The sequence below is a fragment of the Anas platyrhynchos genome, chromosome 11, assembly GCF_047663525.1.
Source record: "Anas platyrhynchos isolate ZD024472 breed Pekin duck chromosome 11, IASCAAS_PekinDuck_T2T, whole genome shotgun sequence".
Taxonomy (NCBI): domain Eukaryota; kingdom Metazoa; phylum Chordata; class Aves; order Anseriformes; family Anatidae; genus Anas; species Anas platyrhynchos.
The window spans coordinates 16,589,792-16,596,328 of NC_092597.1; the positions used below are offsets into that span (position 1 = coordinate 16,589,792).

The following is a 6,537-nucleotide window of genomic DNA, read 5'->3' on the forward strand; positions in this document are numbered from 1 at the left end:
TTAACATCTTTTATCCCTTTCCACCTTGTCCTGGTTTCAGTTAGCACAGAATTAATTTTCTTCCTAGTAGCTGGTGGAATGCTGTGTTTTGGCTTAGGATGAGAAGAGTGCTGATAACACCCCGATGCTTTAATTGTTGCAGAGCAGTGCTTATACTAAGCCAAGGACATCTCAGCCTTTTGCTCTGTCCTGCCAACGGGCAGGCTGGGGGTGCAGTAAGAGCTGGGAGGGGACAGACCCAGGACAGGTGACCCAAACTAGCCAAAGGGGTATTCCATACCATCTGACGTCATGCTAAACAATATATAGGGGTGGCTAACCGGGGGAGGGGGCCGGACTGCTCGGGGTTAGGCTGGGCATCGGTCAGCGGGTGGTGAGCAATTGCATTGTGCATCACTTGTTTGTACATACTATTACTTTCGTATTATCACCATTGTATCATTATTATTATTATTGTTATTATTATTTTGTTATTATTATTTTCCTGTCTTATTAAACTGTCTTTATCTCAACTCACGGGCTTCACTCTCCATTTCTCTCCCCCGTCCCAGAGAGGGAGGGGGGAGGGTGAGCGAACGGCTGCGTGGTGTTTAGCTGCCGGCCGGGTTAAACCACGACACACCTTCAGAAATAATGGCCTTAACTAAATTCTGCTGAAACCAGTTTGCACAGCAAGATGAAGGCTTTCATTAGCAATTCTGCCTCTGTGGGACAACCCTCCAGCTCACTAGTTCTAAAATACTAGTTGGAGTAAAAAATTAACTTAGTCAGTTTAATAAAGATGATCAGTAAAGCCAGAGGTGGTCTTTTTGCATGGAAAAAGGGCCTTTTCCATATTCAGTGCTTAGGGTAGGAGCAAACTACCATTTTCCCAGATTTCTGCTGCCCCATTTGCTCAAAAGCAAAGTCCATGAATGCAATAAAATATAAAGGCTCAAGTAATGTAACATCCACATTTTGAAAAAAGTATTTTCATTTCTCAGTTCAGGTTTTCTAGGTAACCAACAATATTTCTAGAACTGATCTTTCTATAATCCACAAAAGGTTAATGTGTTCTGACATAACAATAAAACTAATGGTAGAACTAGAACAAGTTTACATTTTTGGCAATGTATTTTTACAAGTGTACTTTAAAAACACAGTGTATTAGAAAAATACTGCTGCCAACTTAATGGAGGCCTTCACCTGGTTTGAAATGAGAATTTATGAAGGGTATTTTGGTAAGTTTTATAAACATCGTTTTATCCCTTTTACAGAGGATAAGAATGTCTTTATCGTACCAGAGAGATTTGCTGAGGATCATAAGCTGCAAAAAGACTAAAAAGGCAGAAAATTTCTCAGAAATAATTGCAGCAAAACAGCCTGAGTTCCATGAGATACAAATGGCACTCTGTGTCCTAAATAAAATAAGAAATTAGGAGGAATCTGAAATATGCGGCACTATTTCAGTTGAGTGGACAGCTGGAAAAACAACAGCAACAACAACAACACCCAAATCTGTATGGAAATGGCTGTCTGATATTTGCCCTCTATTCTAATATGCTCATTCTCTGCTTTCTGCAGCCCCCCCTTTCTTCAGCTATGCAAGATAACAATTTCCAAGAACCATAAAAGAGAACAGAACCACATGCATTTAATTGTGTTATAAATTGAATTATGATTTATGACAGGTTTTACATTTCATAAGTAAGATATTATGCAAATTCTCAGCAGACCCTTGCATTTAAAAGCTTGCACAAAATATTTTTGGTAGCTTCCCACTTGATTTTATTTCTGAAATAGACAAAGTGAATACGTGCACCTGTGTCTCAAAGACCAGACAGTACATTCTTAATTATGTTCAAAAATCTTATCCCTGAATTATGGAATGTGACATAATTCATTTCTACATTAGCAAAAGTGTGCTTTAAGAGTGACAAAGCATCCCTTACCATATGCTTTATGGTTCTTGCATTTGCATTTACAAAGAAGGAACAACCATCTTGAATATTTTAATAGCTGGATATATAGCCACAAAATGTTTTTCTTTCTTATCAACCCTTCTAGGTCACTTCAAATATAATCTAATTCTTTTGCTGTACCTGCTAACATGTAAAAAGAAAGGTGCATTAAAATACTTATGTTGAAAAAAGTTGTCAATATACAAGAACTAATCAGAGCAAAGCTCCAGCTGCCCAAGCATTTTGTTTCTGACAATGTCCACTAACTCTGCAATGCTCAAGAAGAAAGGGCAAAGACAAGGCAAATACCGAGTTATACTTCCCTCTGCCATACTCTGAAACCTTAGAGCTTTCATCTGCATAATTAAAACCCCTCTTAACATTAGCCCAGTGTTCTGAATTAATTGTAAAATGTCACATCAATTAATTTCCACCCACCTGGGCTGTGTTGTGCATTGATCCCCTGAAATAGGAGGCTCAGTATCAGGATTTTAAACAGAGGAGTGATGGAGTTGGCACACAGATTGCTGTTTCATAGCCTCATCTTTTGGTGTAAGAGGAAATGATACAGTGCAAATAGCACTGAAAGGCTCACTGATAAGTGCTTATAAGGAAAAGATTGTGGAATAGCAATGCCAGAGGTGAACAAAATAGTAAGGAAATCTATCGCAAAATATCCTGGTATCCTGAGGTTGAAATGCATTTCCTGCATTCAATCCATGCGTATTCACTCTGCCTGACTCACATCCATGGAGGTTTGTTGAAGATAAGCCTCCTGGACCATATTAAGCAAATGTATTTGGGGGTGTTGAAAGTGGAAATATAAGCCTCTTCCTTTTCCCACGCATCTCTGTTTAAGAAAAAAAGATCAAGTAGTTGTTTTTTTTTTCACAATTCAATCACCATATTGTAGAATACAACATGATGAGGGCTGGGATGCTACTTTGGCAAGCAGACCAATTCAAACTTCTGGAAGAACCACTCCAGAGCAGCATTTATCCCTCGGTGTGCATGAAATTCACTCCACGGCAGCATGCTGGCAACAAACTTGGAAAGAAGATGCTTTTTAAACTTTGTTAGTGGGATGTAAGCAAATCACCGCTTTTTATACTGCCTCTTCCATGATGTGCTTTATCATGTCCATGGGTGTGAGGCAGAATGACAGATAAAGACAGAGAGATCAGAAGAAGAATGATGGATTGGTGACATTCTTCAGAGCCTGAGCTATCGTTTCATGATGTGATGTTTCCAGATTTTTTTAGGGATTTTCCATTCTAGGCACACTGTTCTTCGAAGTTACAATCCATCAATTAGAGTATTGTATGGTGGTGGAAAGCAAAATCAGAGAAAAGAATTTTCAAGAAATGCCCTTGGCGCATTAGAGCTACTGAGGACCACAGAGATGATGCTAATTTCCAAACCCAGCTAGGAAGGATATTAAGGTCACACAGCTGTGTCCATCTACACAGGACTACACATGTTCCCCGTGTTGCAATTACATCACCAGCACCTCTGGCACTGACCGTGCATGATGAAGACAGACCAGAGCACTGAGCAAGTGCAGGAGGGAGCCATATGAAACATGATTAGCCAAAGCCTCGGTAATAATACGAGATCACAGGAAAGCACTGCTCCCAGTACTTCCTGGAATGGTGCTTGACATAGCTGATCCTTGTCTAAATTTGCCTTTAATCAAACTCAGCATCAGACTAGTGTTTCCTCTGCTGTCCCCGTTGCCCAAAACAGATGATTTCCATAGAAAACAGACCAGACTTCCGAATCAGGGTCTGGCTGCCCGAAAGCTGCTGAATGTTTGTAGAGGCACGTAGCTGGATTCACCGCTTCAGTAGTCAATGCCTGGTAGGGAGAAATGTATGCACAGTTTTGACACTGTCCCATGCCAAAATGAGAATTGGATAAATGCTAAATCTTTCCATTTACCCTCAGCTACGTCACTGAATTTAGGAACTTCAAAAGGCCTGAACAAATCAGGACTTTGAGAATCTCGGCCTGGAATGAAAGGTGGTCATTAAAAATTAAGTTATATTCCCAATTAAGAACATCCTCGTCTTCTCATTTCCTATGAACACAACCTTTGGCATGTGTTTGGAGGATCTGATGTACAAACCAGTGCCTTACCACAGGAGCAGCAGTGACAGAACAGTAGGGATGTGTCTTGGAGTACAGCATCCACAAAATACATCTTTTCTTTCAATATTTTTCATGGACAACATATTGACACAATATTTTCATACTATCATGACTAATATCAAATGCTGTTCCCAGACATTATTTGAATTAAAAATAAAAAAGTGAACTTCTATTAATACCATATGGAATCAGATTAGCCCTGCTGCTAAAATATTCATGAAGAAGGGAAATCCTTCCATCTTCCCCTGTTCAAAGCAATAGCAAAATAGACATAAGCTGTGTGATTACCAGCTTGTGGGTGATAGCATTCAAGGTCATGTTGAATTACTAATCATCTAGCCATCCCTTGGAAACACACAGCCACATGCAAAACCCACTCCACCAGGTTGTGTTACAACAAAATAGCAGTAACAGGGAAGAAAAGGCATTTCTTAAATTACTAATGATTTTGTTTGTTTCCAGAGTTCACATGATATTTACCCCACAATTATAAGCATAGATTAACTCTTTTTTTTTGTTTGTTTTTTTTTTTTTTGTCTTTTGTCTTCAGAATCAAAACTCTGCTACAATCAAATGGAGGTTTAAGCAACCACAATTAAATAGTGTGATTCAATGTTTTCAAATTCTTAAGTGTGATGCTGCAGGGCATGTCTCAGGATTAAAACAGAGGAGAGGAACTTAGTGGTAATTGCTCATTTATTCCTGTCTTAGCTGCCAGGCAGAAGAAATAATGCTCAGTAAATTCATGACTTTTCCTCGCCACTGGATCACATGGGGTTAGAGCTTCACTCTCAAATCCTCTGACACCAATTGCATAGCTCATCGGAGTCATCTTTTTGTGCAGAAGAGCATGGGAGCACATTTTCTAGGCAGCTGGGCTTTCTCTTAATATTTAGGACTTTAACTGTCTAAGATAAATGAAGTCTAAGTTCCTGGTCTACCAGGATTTGTAAATAGACCTATTGCTAGTGAGATGGGGCAGTTTGTAGGAACGGTTTTAAGGAACTTCTGTAGCATACGATGCTGCATAGAACTGCTCTGGTTTTATCACCTTCCAGGCATACATGCCTGCAAAAAGGAGTAAGAGTTTGAGTTCCAATTAACAGCTAACACCAAGCACTTGGGCTGACCCACATACATCCTACGGTTCCACAGTCCAAGTGTTTTCCAAAATGAAATTCCCTTTTAAAAAAGTAGTGCTAGTCCTTCAAAGATTATAAGGAGAGAAAAAAAAAAAAAAAAAAAAAAAAAAAAAAAAAGTGTTAGTTTTCATATTCTCTAAACTGCCCAAATGAACCCCAATAAAGAGGCTGTTGACGTTTTCTGAATGGAACCATTTTTTTCCAGAATCTGAACCTTTCTTGACTTGAATGCATTTTTGAGACTTCAGTCCCCCCAGAGTTCCCTAAGAAATGGTATTTTTATTTTATAATCAGATTTTTTAATGACATATATTGGATATGTTTCCAAATACCTGTGCTTAGCATTGATAATGTTATTGGATTACTGACAGTATTGACATTTTTAATTGCACCATTAGGTTTCAGAGTACACAGTTGAATTGCTGTGCTTTTCAGTACTGCCTGTCTGTGCTGCTTGTCCTACAGTTCCACATGCCTCCAAACTGTCTATTCACAAGAAAAACAGACACACCTAAGAAAACAACAAAATAGTCTGCAGAAGTTATCAATATAAAAATCCACCAAATAATGAAATACTGAAATTGTGGACAAAAATATATATTAAAAAAAAAGAAAGAAAAAGAAAAAGTAAAATTAAATATAAAGGCAGTATACCTACTACCTCATTCAACTACCCTAAGTGTCTCTGTTTTAAATATATATTGAGCTGCTATACAATTTCCTTTTTCCCAGACCAGATTGTGAAAGAACATCTAAATTCTGCAAAATTTATGTTTCACTCTGCTGCAGAGCATGAAGAGCTTTAATGCACAACACAAGAATTGTCGTGTTCTTGTCTGGAGAGCAATCTTGAAATCATTAGTCAGTTTGCCAGCATAAGGAACATAACAGAATCTGTGAGATGCATATGGTAGCAACTTTAAGTCTTATGACCAATCTGTTTTTTTATAACAGTTTGTGAATATCTTTTAAGTAAATTAGATCTATTAATCTGTCTCTGATTTTGCATGGGATCTTTGTCTCATGTCAATTGTTTCTTTGCAAATTTTGATGTTTCCTGTTTCAGACATATGTGCTGATATTAGGATACCAGAGTAGAAAGGGATCATTAAAATAACATTTATCATCTTAAACACTTATTGTTGGTTTTGGAAGATATCTGGTCCTTTTAATATCTTCTCCTCAAACAGAAATAAATGACTTCATTTTCCTGGGAAAGTCCAATCTGTTTTTTACAAAGTTTTGCTTTAAAGCTGCCTACACTCTCAGCTTGGTTCTCATAATGCTTTTTATTGGTGTTTTTT

The 6,537-nt window shown here is 38.1% G+C and overlaps 1 protein-coding gene across 3 annotated transcripts in view; it reads right to left on the reverse strand.

Moving 5' to 3' along the window:
* ARNT2 (aryl hydrocarbon receptor nuclear translocator 2) overlaps window positions 1–2,534 on the reverse strand; it is a 114,037-nt gene extending 111,503 nt beyond the window's left edge. For all 3 annotated transcript variants that reach the window (XM_072043463.1, XM_072043462.1, XM_013106565.5), the window contains exon 1: window positions 2,379–2,534. The gene's annotated coding sequence lies outside the window, so the exon portion shown is untranslated. The remainder of the gene's footprint in view (window positions 1–2,378) is intronic.
* Between the last annotated feature and the right edge of the window lie 4,003 nt (window positions 2,535–6,537).